Raw genomic sequence first — 14,451 nt, forward strand, 5'->3', positions numbered from 1 at the left:
TGGGGGAACAATGAGGACTAGCCCATGCACAGGCAATAATAGGCTTTCTGAATCATTCTGCAACAATTTCTTGGCATTGCACTTGGGAGATGAGATACACCTCCAGATTTCTCCACTCCCCAAAATAGAAGATACTGCCACTTGGGCACATTTAGTAATAGAAAACGTAGGAATAGAGTTGCTGTGCCTTTAGAGCTGGTCACAGGATTTCCTTATCTTAGTTTTTGGTGCACAGGCTTGTATTTCGTTGCAATTTGCTGCTTGCAAACCCACTTCTGGGACTGCATGTGTCATGCTACAGGCCTCAGTCCTAAATGCTCCAGCCATGGTCGAGGGCTTGGTCCCAAACTCAGGAACTGATGCTCTTAGGCATGACCAGAGATCTGGCATTCCTTCCAGGAGAGGGCAGCAGCCCTTGCTCAGCCCAAGGTCCAGAACTGCTAAAACCACTGCTTTCTGGTCACTGGCAACTTTAACAGTCAAAATAAGAGATTTCTGCTGTGCTGGGATGCAGACAGAAGCACGCTATTTTCATTGAACACCATGTATGGAAAGTAAACATTTTGCTTCTGATTGAAATGTTCTGGTTGACCAGCAAGAGATTGTTTAAAAGAATACAAAAGTTCAAACTCTACAGTGTAAACTAAAGTGAGAAGAAAATTGTTAGATGAAATATTCTTTTAGCCAACGCCCCCAACTTTAAAACCCTTATTTAGATCTCCTCCAAGCTTATTCATTTTACAGAATTAAAAATAAACAAATGAAAGAATTCAGTAGAATTGAATATCACAAACCAAAGAATCTACAATTTTTCATTAAAAAAAAAGGGGCAAACATTTTACCTGGCTTCTCAATCATTAAAAAAAATCTGACTTCCAGCACTCCTATATCTGAACAGGGTACTTAGCTAACAGATGCACCAGTAGGATCAACATGACAGTATTCATGTCCTGGAATAATTTCTGTTTCACTTCAGTTACAGAAGGGAGATCATGAGTGTAATTGTTAACCCAAGACTAGTCCTCACTAACGTTGTGCTCTCCCAAACCAGATCTCAGCTTTGTACATTGCACTCCTCCTGAGGTCAATTTACTGCTGCACAACCATCCCATTCTCCATGTAATGGAGCAAGGGGAATTCATTTTACTTCTAATAAAGAATCACTCTACAACCCTTATTTTAAATTTGCATTACATAGAAACCTTTAAAAAGAAGGTGTCGTTAGGCCAGAGGAGCTGGCTCTGCAACATGCTTCTTAGGTAATAATATCTTTCACATTCTGTAACTTCTGAAATATAGGTATGACATAAACCCTATGGAGGCTCATATCACCGAGATACTGCTAACTCGAGCCCTGCAGCCCTTCTCATTGGGTGCAGAGGGAAAACACTGCAGCCAATCACCCTCCCATAGTAAGCAAAGATGCTTGGATACTGTGCTCTGGAGTCATGTCCTGCCTTCAGTGGTAACCCTAGAAAGAGTATCTTTTCAGTTTGGTCATTAGATAATTTACAAAAATATCCCATGCTGTGATCCCAGCACAAAGGGCACACAAGAGCACAGGTGGAGCTCTGCCTCGCCTCGGGAGGATGCTAAGTTAAAACCAAAGTGCAGGTTGGCGCTGCAAAGAGCAGCACGACAGCATTTGGCCTTCTGGATAAGGGTCCTGGTGTTTGGAGAACATTTATTGTCACTTCGGGAGACCTGAGCTCAGCTCCCTGCTTTGAGGCAGGCTTCTTTCCAAATCAGTGGCATGTATGTTGGTTTTGTGCTAGAGTGAAAAGTTTTGAGGAAAAATAACTTCAAGATAGATTTTCAGCTACTGTGGTGACGCACTCACACAAGGATGCCAGGAAATTAGATGGTCTACTTCCCGTTCTCCTCCCACACTGGTCAGGGTGTGAGGCTCCAGTGTGTGATGAATTTGCTATTGCCTAATGAGCTATTGCACCTCATCTGACATGGTGCAAGCGATTATATCCTGGTCTTTGTCTGCAGCAAATGAAGCTTGGCTTTCTTTCCTCACATGTTAAACGTAATTTGCTGCAAAGTAGGTGTCCATGTGCGTGCTGTTATCATACAGCAATGGATATTGTTGAGCTGCAGTAATATGAACAGTGCCTGTGCCTTTTCTGGCACAAAGAAAGGCAGGCTTGACTTCATAGAGCACGTAAACACATGCTGGCTGACATACAAGCTGGCCAACTGAAATCAATAAAACTGCTTTTGTGGCCACATGCTTTGCTGGAGACGGGTTCCTGTGTCAAGGGCATGAACATGAAAGGTGCTAGCACCTGCATTTCACTGGGCTAGGTAAGCTTTATGAGAAATACCACCTGGTGATCAATTCACTGTGAGGCACAAGACTTACATACTGTGTAGTTTGTAAACAACTTCAAATTCTGGAGGTAGCACAGCTTATTCTTATGCTTCTTTTTCCTTTCTCTTCTCCCTATTTATATTAGGTAAAGAGCTGAACTGGCTGAAAAATATTTCTTGCTTTCCTAGAGAGCTGCATTTGACACAGTAAGCGAGAAACAGATCTCTTGAACAAAAACTCTGTAAATTGGTGTGGCTTGTAAGACAGGATGGAGTTGGACAAAAAACCAGTCAACGCTATGGAAGAATAAAGCTTGAAAAGAGCAAAGATCACTTGCACAACTTGGGGAAGGAAAAGTCCTGAAAATCCAAAAAGCAGTCACCTAGAGATCAGAAAACTGCTTGTGTATTGAGAATCTTTTTAGGTTAGACACCTCAGCCTCTCTGCAACTCAGTCATGGGGTTGTGTGCCTAATGCCTAAAACTCAGCACTTGGCTCCAAGTGGGTCATTGTTAACCCCAGCTGAGCCGATCTTTCATGATTTTGATCAAAGAAATGCAATCCTGCAGATCATAGGCAAGACTACACGGAAGACTGGATGCATAAAGCAGGACAGAACATCAAGCTGCAATTCCTCAGAAGCATTAAACTCACAAACTTAGCTTTTCGTTTGTTAAATACTCTAGCTACAGAGAACAATATGGACTAAATAGTATCTCAGAAATGGGCTGTCTTCCAAACTCCATCTCACCTCTCCTGAGAGTCTCACTGACAAACCCCTGATATTACAGAACAAGAAATGTTTGAAGGTTGGCGCCTCTGGGTGCTCCTATGAAGCCTTAGGTGCTTAAATACCTGCACCTGTGGTCTTGAATAAATACTAAATTTCATCAAACAATTTTGCTTCAAGACCATTTACTTGGATAAATACTAAATTTCACGAAACAATTTTGCTTCAAGTGCATTCACTTCATGTACAATGGAGAACATTTTTCCTTAAAAAAAAGGGGTGGGGCATTTCTTTCAATTTGGGAAGGTCCTTGGAGAAAGACAAGGAAGGTCACAAACACTCTTCAGTGAGGCACATTCACCCTGAAAGCGTTTGTGTGGGCATCATGAAAACGTTGTGGGCTTCAGCTAGCTGGGGAGCAGGAGCTGTGCTCTTCAGACAGGTGACTGATGTAGACATACCTCACAGCAGCTGATGACTAGTGCGTAGTCAGAGCAATCGTTGCGGTGAAGATCATCTGAATAACCAGCAGGGTGGGTACATGGCCAACAAACTCAGGGTGAATAATTTCACGCAAACAAATTTGTAAAACTGGGTTTGCACAACATGAGCTCATACTTAAGGGCAAAATTTGGTGATAAGTTTTGTCTGTTGAGGTGAGGAGTGATGGTTCCACTGAATTTCAGAGACACAAGGAAATGTTTTGTAAGAGTCCCTTTTCTATTCAAGGGCCCCCCTTTTCCTCCGGTGAGTCCAGACCTGACAAACCTTGACCTCAGCACAGCTCTGACCGCCGTTGGGATGGAAAGGGCCATGGTCTGCCAGGGAAGAGCCATGTTCCGGGGGTACGCTGCCTGCAGTAAGTCCTGAGAATACCGACTGCTGCGGGGGACTACCTGAGTGTCACAGCAGGACAAAGCACACTTTAAATAGCCTAAGCAATACATGGAGAATTCCTCTCAACTGGACCCAGACAGTTGTGAGCTTCATAGAAATTTTGGACCTTCATCCAAAGATCACAGCTCATTCTTGTCCCAGAAAGGACCAAATCAAAACCCACATACACAATGCAAACTTGGTAGCCAGATTTAGGTGATGAGCTGTTATAGAAACTTGTACTACACCAGGCAGTAAATAAGTAGAGGAAAAAAAGTAACTGCTTATGAGCTCAGCTAAGGTGCAAGAGAAGCAACGGGTAGCCGCAGGCAGCCAGCAGGAAGAGGCAGCCAGCAGACTTCTGCATGAAGAAGTGAAAGTCTTCATGCCAGATTCAGTGCTTTTAAAGCAAAATGCGTAAGCAGGAAGGAGGATCTCCTCCCTCCCCTCTTTTGTCCTCTTTATCAGATTAAAAAAGAGCACATGCACGTGCAAGAGAGAGACTTCCTTAATCTCTGCTCCAGAAGAGCAGGTAGGTAGCGGCAGCTTTGAATTCTGTGCTTGGGGCAACTGCTGCTCTGATCTCCAGTGATGCTTATTCTCTGTTTGTCTGACTGTGGGACTACAGAAGACCATACCATTTTTTCCCTCCTTCTCACGTACTTTGAAAACTCCCGAGAGGCACATGTTACTCCTTTCCTGTGACTGGATACTAGTTGCAAATTTCTTAAAAACTGCCTGCCAAGCAGTTATTAGCTTGATTTCTTCCCCAGTATGAAAAGAACTCACCATCACCTTAGGAAAAACAACCTTCATCTTGTCCAAAATAAAGAAAAAGATAGCCTTTGAGAAAGAAAAAAAAAAAAAAAAAAAAAAAAAAAAGAAAGAAAAAAAAAAGAAAGAGGTACAGAAGCATAAGAAAGCTCATTAAAAAACTCCTCTAATGTGTGTCAAAGGAGATATAAATGGAAGTTATCTCTTGCTCAAAAGCACAAACAGCAAGGAGGGAAAGCACATGGTGTCTCCAGTGTGAGTATGTGAACACAATTCCATTTGTCAGCCATAGCAGCAGGTTTTCTGCCTTCCAGAAAAACTGGCCGCTACATGAGAGGAAAGGAGATCTGTGGACTCTATGTAACCACATCAAAACCTGCAAAGCAAGGGTAGTGGCATGCATTAGGGACATCATGGCTGGCTTTCTGCCATGGTGAAGGCTCCCAGTGTTACAAACCATGGTCCTTTTGACCAGGTAACTTGGAAGCCTTGCAGATGAGCTCTCTTTGATATTCATGGAAGCACAGAGGATGACAAGCTGCAAATTCACAGGCAGGGAAAACTTAATCCTACCGCCCACCGACAGGAAAACACATTGCCTCTGAGGGGCAGCTGGAAGAGCAATGCAGCAGGAGACACGAATGACATGCTTTTCTGGCAGCTCTGCACCAAGCGCATCAGTGCACTTTCCTGCTGGTCAGTTTCCCAGACCCTTTACTGAGCTTGTAAAAAAACCCCAAACCCACAAACAAGCATGAATTGTGAGGGTGGCAGGCCTCTGAGGGCCAGCAAGCGTGTTAACACCCTGAGGGACTGTAAGTGCCTTCATTAGCTTTTTTTGCCAAGGCTGTTTCTGCAGAGGGTCATCCAAGGAACAAGGGGAATGACAGCACAGTGTGAAAGACGAGAGGGAAGGAGAGGAGGGTACGCAGAGGTGCCTGGGCAATGCTGCTGTCCATCAGTCAAGGCAAGCAGCTGCTGGACCCCTGAGTGTAAAGGGAAAGAGCCTTGGGTAGCCCATTTGTTTTGCTTTCACCACATTCCCTGTGCAGGCTGTCATGGTCCTGTATTGCCATGTCTCCTCACCTGTGATGAGCTTGTCTAGCACCCATTCCTGATGGATGCAGCCATCCCCCTCTGTGCTCCTCAGGGTGACCGATTTAGGGCACTTGCCATGGCAATGCAGCTACAAAAGAGAGCCTCTGAGCCCGAGTGGCACGGCCTGAGGGCACAGCATTTGGCATCCCCAGGAGGAGAAAATCCTTTCACCCCGCAGAGGCCCTGACCTGTGTTAAGAGCTGGCCAGTTCCCACGGGTCTCCAAGGCTCCCAATTCACCCTCAAAACATGGGCCTGTTCCTGACATCCCTAAAGTGTAGGTAATTTCAGTGCGGAAAACAGCACATATCCATTCCTTACACAGGTTTAGAGTTCATCAAACACTTATTTGTGCAGAAAGCCCACACAGATGTGCTTTATAATCCCACATCATATACGAAGACCTCCTCTGCCACACAGACACATATGTAAACCCTTCACATAGACGCTGGCCTGAATTTACCCCATCTCATTCACGTAAAAGCACTGGGTTCCCCATTTTCATGCTTTAAGTGGTGATGAGTCCACAGCATTGGGCACAGCTCTGATCGATGATCTCTGGCTTCTGCCATGGAAGAGCAACCAGAAACTCCATGGGGCACTGGGGCACCCTGCTGGGGCCAGAACAGAGCTGGATTTTTCTGTAATTTTTTTTTTTTTTTTTCAGAATACTAGCATTCTTCACCAAATGTAACACACAATTAAAATCTAACTTTTATGAAACTTTCGATGGGTTGGTCAAGTTTCTAACATCCAGAGTGGGATTTCTGGTAACTAAAGGAGGGAGAATATTAAGAAAGCAACCAAGCCTCTGCTGTGCAATGGCAGCACGATCATGTGCAACACTGAAACCCAGGGCTGGGGTCAGCTCAAGGAAAGACCAGTTAGGTCACTAAAAGCTTACATGAGTGGAAGAGGTGACTGAATACATTCATGGAATTTGCAGCTATTAAGTATCAAGAAAGTATCAGCATGGTCTGGGAAAGCACCTGGGGCAAGTACCACTACTTGACCTGTTTTCAGACTTATTCCAAGCCATAAATGGGTACAGCCAGAGACAGGGTTTGGGCTACACAAATCCTTAGCCAGTATAGACATTTCTTCATGGCTCTGTGGACTCCTTCTGGAGTTCTCCCCTTGGAACTGCTTCGCTTCCATATAAGTGGCTAAATGTTCATTGGATTAAAGTACACACATCGGATGTTATAGTTCACTGCTCAGGGCTGGCAGATGGTATGGAAAGCTTCAACGCAAGTTCCCCGATTCTCTCTTGGGTTTCAGTGTGTGAAAGCTTCAGCTGTCATTGCAGTGAGAGACCAAATGACACAATCTTGAGCGCTCCCCCAAAATTTGATTCCCCTCCAGCAGCTCCAATTCTATGAAAAGCTGAATTTGCAGAAGTTGCTACAATGCTATAAGCTGATGATATCACTCAAGACACTGGCAAATGGCTCAAAGGTCCCAAGCTCTGCTTGCTGGTAACCATGGCACTGCAAATTCTGTTTGCTAAATACTGGCCCTGAAAGGGAAGGCAAAGGTGAGAAGCTCGCAGAAGGCAGGCCATGGTGCATGTTGCTAAGCCACTGAGCAATAATATGTTGTGTGTCTCATGGGTGTGATGGCATCAGTCAGAAGAGGCATGTGACTCAGCCCTACCAACATTGACTCGAACCTTGTAAAGCACGTGGCTAGATGTCCTTTCTGCCTCTTCTCGTCTGTACGGGATACCAGAAGAAGAAAATAAAAACCCAGCAAGAAGACCCTTTCAATTTAATTCTGTTCATAAAAACAGCAAAAGACCAAACTGCCAAGCAGGCTAATTTTGCAAACACTGGATACTTCCTTGATGCAAGATCCCTAGCTAGGCCTTTTTGAGCTCACACGTCACTACTCAGTCAGCAGGAGTACAATTAAGTTCTCAGTCACCAGGAACCACCACTCTTAGCCATCCCAAGCTTTGGAGATGAGGCTGGTGTTGGAATAGGAAAGCCAGGAATGAGCTGGGTCCTGCACCCTTGGGGCCTTAGGAGCCCAATTTCCATTGCTGTCCCACTGAGAAGCAGAGAGCTTTGACGTGCTTAATGAAACTTAGCACAGAGAACTCAGTGCTCATGAAATAACCAACTGGAAGTAGCCTGGCCAGACTATGCCAATTCCGGAACCTGAGCCCAACAGTATGGTAGCTGGTTCAGCCTCCCTAAAACTCTGCACTGCTCCATGAAGATTGTCCTTTGGCCAAAAAAACCCCTTATGTCCCCATTGGGACCATGTGCCTTTGAAAACGTTACCCATCTATCCTGCAGCCTAAACATCAGCCAGGGAAAGAGGGGGAAGGAAAGCAAACAGTCACCAAGTGTTGCAGGGTAGGTGCAGTCAGCAGCCACTCACTCTGCTGAGTCACTCCAGTTCTCTCCAGCACATTGGTGTTTTAGGGCAGGATAAGGCACTCTGCATTCACCTCTCCTGGCCACCCCATGCAGGTGTTTCTTGCAAGTATGAGTGTTGAAGAGCCTTAAGTGCTTCTGTAGACACTAAACTGAATGTGGTTAGTCCAAGTCATAATTTACCAATACCAGCTGGCTCCTGGGATGAGCAGAAACATGCTGGGGTCAGGATGTGTAAAGTAACCCTATTAAATTATTTTTCACCGGCCGCCTGTGCTCGTGCTCACAAATGCAGTTTGTGTATAACTCATGAAAGGAGCTGTGGCGAGAACGGGTGAAGGAGAGGATGAGGTTCATGCTCCCCATGATTGCAGTGTGGCCAGTCTAGGAGGCACCATGGCAAGTCCTTTGTTGGGGAGCAACTCCTGCACTGATGCTCAGAGTGGAGGAGAACACTCACATCAGGAATCCCACTTCTTCTGGGAGGTTCCCTACCTTACAGCTGGCTACCTCTCAAAAGAGACAAGGTCAAGGTTCAGTGAGTGGATTGGGATGGAATAAAAGCAACCGCTATTGCTCCCTTCCCCCAGCTCCCTGCAGCACATGAAACTGTGCTTTGGAAAAGTCTAAATTCACACTCTCCAATTCTCTTGATTCCTACATGCATCAGCCTTGTCCTTCTTCAGCACTGTAGCATAATATCCAGAGACCTAGTTGTGTTGGTTTTTTTTTCAGAAACTCTGCTCTCACAGCATTTTCAACTCAATTTAGGGCACCAACACAACCGGCTCCTCTTCTTGCACCCAAAACTATTAACCAGCAAGCTTTCTACCCCACATCTGTGACAGTTTCAAGGGATAGGTCAGCACCAAACCTCTGGTTTGGAAACTGGCTTTTTTCATAACATATGGCTCAGACTCAAAGGCCTGCATAGAGGATCAAAGCAAAGTTTGGCCCCATTATGTCAGTGGCAGTATTCTTATGCTTCATATAGGTTCCCCAAGCCCTGAGCCTTCAAATGCAAGTGTGCTACCCACTGCATAAAACCTCTGTCTCAGAGGTTCAATACCACTGTTACACACCAAATGTCTGAGGGGCACTTACCGCATCTTCCATTGGCGAATGCTAGTTATGTGGGAGTGTACTGCTGCACATATGGGTGCTATTCACAGCTTTCTAACTCCCCTTTTTCATTTTGTTCTCTGCCTCAGAAGTGGCCTTTACCATCAATAAGTGATGCCCGCAGTTCTCTGTAGTTCATAGATAATGCAGGTACTGAGCAGAGTCTGGATGCCATGAAGTTACTATGCTTTTTCAGAAGATGCTGTACTGAAGTTTAGATATAGCAAGAAAGCGCCATGGCCATTAAAAAGATGGCAGATAGCTCTTCTCGGTGTCTGAGAGAGAGACCATTGGGTCCTTCAACTCCCCACCTTGCTGGCAGCATTTTCTGTGGCCACTGCTTGGTCACCTTCTTGCACAGGTCCACATGGTGAATTGAGTGTTTGCAGAGGGAAGGGTAGTACAAAGGACAGCCCACAGTCTTCCGTCCCAATTTATTTTCAGGACCAAGTTCAACCGTAGTGCTTGTTACTTTGGACTTTAGGGAAAGAAGCGTACTTGGCACAAATTCTGTGTATTTTCCAGTCTCTGGATGTTCTCCGCCCTCCACCAGATTGCACCCAACATCTGGATTTGTGCACTTTGGAGCAGGGACTCATTGCTCACATACATATAGCAACTAGCATTCACCATCCCTGTCATACTGCACTCTCAGTAACAGAATACAGCAGTGATTTTAAATGAAAACCAATTACAAACCCGCTTAGTTTTCCAGTGAGAGTTTCACCAAATTAGGACTGCAGGATTCACTCCAAATACAGTGTATCTTTTGCTAACCACACTAAGCTCTTTTAGAAAATAGTTTCTATATGATGAAAAGCCCTAATTAAGCACACAGCAGCCGAGGCAAGTTTGTTGTATTACCTTGTTGAAGGCACACTCAGTTAATCCTTGCGGAAAGTCCCCTCCAGTCCCCTGAAGTCATTGTAACATACACACAAGTGTGCGTGCATGGGTATAAATAAAAAAATGCATCACGGACCTCGGTCACCAAATCTGGCCTTATTTGTAAGTGTTCCCCTTGCCACAGCCTTTTCTAGCTTTGACGCGATGGGGAGGAGGAAGGTGTCACCTGTTGGTGTCCTTGACAGATGTAAGTGTGGGTATGTGAGGGGAGGCACTTTAGAAACAGGGAAGGAGGGAAAACCACTCTCAGCAGCAACGAAGGGTCCAGCAGAGCCCCCGATGAAAGGTTCAACACTGAACAAAAATGAAAGCTACTTAGAGTAAAAGGGAATTAGGGGCTGGAGAATATGCAGAGCAGTGCGTCTCTGCTCTGGGATCAATGGAGAGTGGTGCTAGTGGCAAAGCATATCAGCATGCAAAAACCAGCCTCCACGTAACCTGCTCAGTCTAGGAATGATCAGAGCTTGCTAAAATGTTTTTAAGAAAACATAAGAGAAGTATGTTTTTTGGACCACGCTCATGACAAAGCTGTCACACAATCACCCCTGTCCTCCATGGAATGTATTTCTCATGTGAGCTGCAAAAATCTGAGGTACTTTCTGGTGAAATTTTAAGTTTTTATGGTAGGTTTTGTTTATAATTGTTTGTGCTTTCCAAGAAAAAAACCCTGGTTATAGCGATTTTCCCTGAAAATTTGAAAGAGACAGGAGAATTTGTTTCCTGTTATGCTTCCTCATGTGCCTGAAATTACTGAGAGGAAGAACATTTTCATATCATTTTACAGATACTGCTCTCTTCCTTCACCTATTTCATCATCTTATGTTCTCAGGCTTGCATACATGTGTAAACTTCGCTATACACAGCAGCAAGCACGGTCAGACCGTCCTGGGTTCTGGGCACTGCTGCAATGCAGCCACTAACAGGACTGCGCACAGTTCAGCATCTGGTGTATCCTCTGTTCAGGACATTAGAGCAAAGGAATGGCTCTGTGAGCTAATATATTAGTTATTTATCTTTGGCTTTGGCTTCTTTAACCAGAAGCAATTGTATCCTTGAAGCATGGTGAAAGAATATTGAATTAAAGCGTGTCTTTATGCACTCACGTACACACACACGTGCATGTGTATAGAGCCTCAAACAGAACTGCAGCGAGGATGCACACAAACCCCATTCTCCTGTGTGTTAGCAGTGCCAGAAGGCCACAGGGAAAGAAAAGCATTCTCTACTTAACTGAGCACCGGGAACCTGTATTTCAAGTCATTTCTGTTTGCAGAACTAAGCCGAACTCCCCTGCAACCCAGGTGGGAGGCCGAGCAGCCCTCGCTCCCGGCAGGGACCCAGCTGCAGAGCTCCCCGTAGCCCCTGCACACGCAGAGGGCAGCTTGCAGCACAGCCCTCCTCCGAGAGGAGGAATCCTCCACGGCAGGCAAGGGCAGAGCATGTGCCAGTTCCCCAAAGGCCTGACCTGCAAAACATCAGAGAGAGCGGCTCTGCTAACCCTCCATGAGCTGAAGGTCAGGGAAACAGGAGGTTGGGAAGCTGCTGCTTAGGAACCGGGGTACAGGGATGGGTCCTTCAACCTCTGATGCCCAGGGACATAAAAAGTGCCCCATACCTCATCGTTATTTCAGCAGCGTTTGGGCGGCCAAGGATGTTCCATCTTGGAGCAAGTTTGGACAGGAGATAGCAAGTGTTCCCAACACGAGGGATGTCCCATTTTCTACACAACCACACAGCTGCCATACCAGAACTGGGCAGAACTGGAAAATTATACCATATATTAATGCGGCATGTGAGAGGGTTATGGTTTACCTTTTGTTCTTATTTAATGAGAGGGCGGGAGAGGAGGGGGTTAAGGGAGGGGTGAGATCATGATAGATGAAGAGAACTTGCTTGGCTAACTCTCCATAGCCTGTAGCTACTGCAATATTTATGAAAGGGAAGGTGCACCTTGGCAAGCTAACCTGCCTGAAATTGGAAGGTTTCAGATGAAAGGGGAACCCTGTAAAGTAAAGCTGAGCTGTGCTTGAGAGAAGCACAATGGCAGGGAGAGAAAGCTATCTCTTCACCAAGAGTTTCCATTTCTGAATGTTTTGCTTTGCCCCCCCCGCCCCCCAAAAAACACAGAATAAAGCAGCCTGGCCAGGCCTACCTGCTCCCAGAGCACAGGAACCAAAGTGCCTACAAACATCAGACTCCCTCTTCTCCATTCAGCAGAAGTCCTCTGGCATGTGCTAACACTGCACAATTGCACTGCCTGAGAAGGTGGAAGGGCCCCATCCTGACACTGGCTGATTTCTACTTCATTTTGCTCAATTTTGAAGTTATTTGCACAGACAGGGCAGAGCCCTTAGTTGTCCATCACAGGTCTGCTTTTTCAAGAGGAAAACCTTGAAGATGCTATCATTAATGGCATTTCCTGCTTCTCGTACAATTCTTATTGACTTAAAAAAAAAAAAAAGAAAAAAAGAAAAAAAGAAAAAGAAGTTTCTGTCAATGTTACCAAGATTTCTTATTTACCAAACACTGCATCAGCATAGGGCTTGGACATTTTTAGACCCCCAAAAATATCATTTAGATGAAAAAAGCATGAATGTCAAGATCCTGCAAAATATTCCCTTGATTTCTTTTTAGCACAAGACATGGAAACAACTTTGAAAAATTTCAGAAAAATATTTGATATAATACAGATAAATTTTAATTAAGATCTTGCCTGTGGGCAGACCCACAGCCCTGGCATCTCAACTCTTATCTACCAGCACAAGGCACTCCCAGTATCCTGTGCTCCCATGGAAGGAGCAAGCTCTGTGCACGCAGGGGTGGATTTCTTTAGCTGCTTAACTGTTTCCTCCAGGGAGATGGCTCCAAAGTAAGGTGACAAGCCACTGTGGGAATTGGAGGGGGATTTATTTTTCAATTTGGATGAAAAGTCTAGATCTTTCTCCTTCTCCCACTAAAAAGAAGGGTTTCAACCAAACTGGATGAGTGGCTGCCTTTCTATTGCTTTAATTTCTTAATTATAATTTCCCTAATTTTGATCTCAGCCTATCAGTAAAAACAAAAGAGCGGTCTGAAAGCTTCAAACGAGAATGCTGCGATTTTTCCTGCAGTTTTTCTTATTGTCCCTCCCTTCCCACGCCAGCCCTGGCACACGGGGGCAGGGGAGGGGAGTGCTTGGCACTCCGGAGGTTCTCACACCCCTCTCCTGTCTAGACCAGGGCTACGTCTGATTTTCTGTCACCCCAAGGCTACAATTTCCAGTGAAAAAAATATTAAATTCAAAACCATCTGCACACCTCGGCTCCTCCTGAAAAGTCAAAACCCGTCAGAGGCCAAATTCCCACGTCTGGCATCAGAAACCCTCCTGTCCATTTCGCAGCTTTAATGTTGTTGCTCAACCCGTGACGTCAAACGCTCACACGATGTGTTTGGGGCAGGGACAGACATTCGTGCAAAGCAAGGATTTCACGGGGGCACTGAGAAAAGAGTGGATATAGCATGGGGCAATGGTGCTGGGAGCTGGGGAGGATTTAACCAATTTATGTTTACTCCTCGTCTGGCTTTTACTGCTGCCCTCCGACCTTTCCCGCTGGAGACCTGTGGCTCAAGCTTGCCAGCCACTGACCGGGCCGGGGTTTCATTTGCAGCATTAATCACAGCCAGACCTCCCTGACATCTTGGTGGCAAGCCGGGGTCAGCACTGGTGTGCTGGGAGGGGAGGAGGAACAAGGCTAGTCAGTCAATCTGCTGCCTGGTGTCACGAGTGATTTATGGCCCACTTCAAACGCAGCCATTGATCTGTCCTGCTTTCCCCGGCGTGCTTGTCAGTGTGTAATAAAGCCAATGGGAATTCCTGGGTGTTGAGTCAAAGAACTCAAGTATGCTCAGGTTTGCTTATTTAGAAAAGCACACCTGAAGTCTCCCCATTTGGGAAGCAGCTCAAGATTTACAATCCTGTAGAAATTTGCAAGGGTAAGAACAAGAAATACAACCCCAACCAGCCCTTCAGGCAGCCGGCCAATTAATCTTCCCTTTGCTGTCTGCTGCTTGTTCACCTTTCTGCCTTCAGCAGTTTTGGAAGATCTAAGCCAGGCAGCGGCAGTGACTTCCTCCCGCCTGGCCTGCAGTGAACCCCCGAGAGCCGGCCCAGAGGTGAACCCAGCAATTCCCTGGGCTGCATCTCCCGTAAAGGGCCGCTCTGGAAATCACCCGCCACTCTCGGCACGGGCTGCCCTGCGGGCC

Source organism: Accipiter gentilis, chromosome 6, assembly GCF_929443795.1.
Source record: "Accipiter gentilis chromosome 6, bAccGen1.1, whole genome shotgun sequence".
Lineage (NCBI taxonomy): Eukaryota > Metazoa > Chordata > Aves > Accipitriformes > Accipitridae > Astur > Astur gentilis.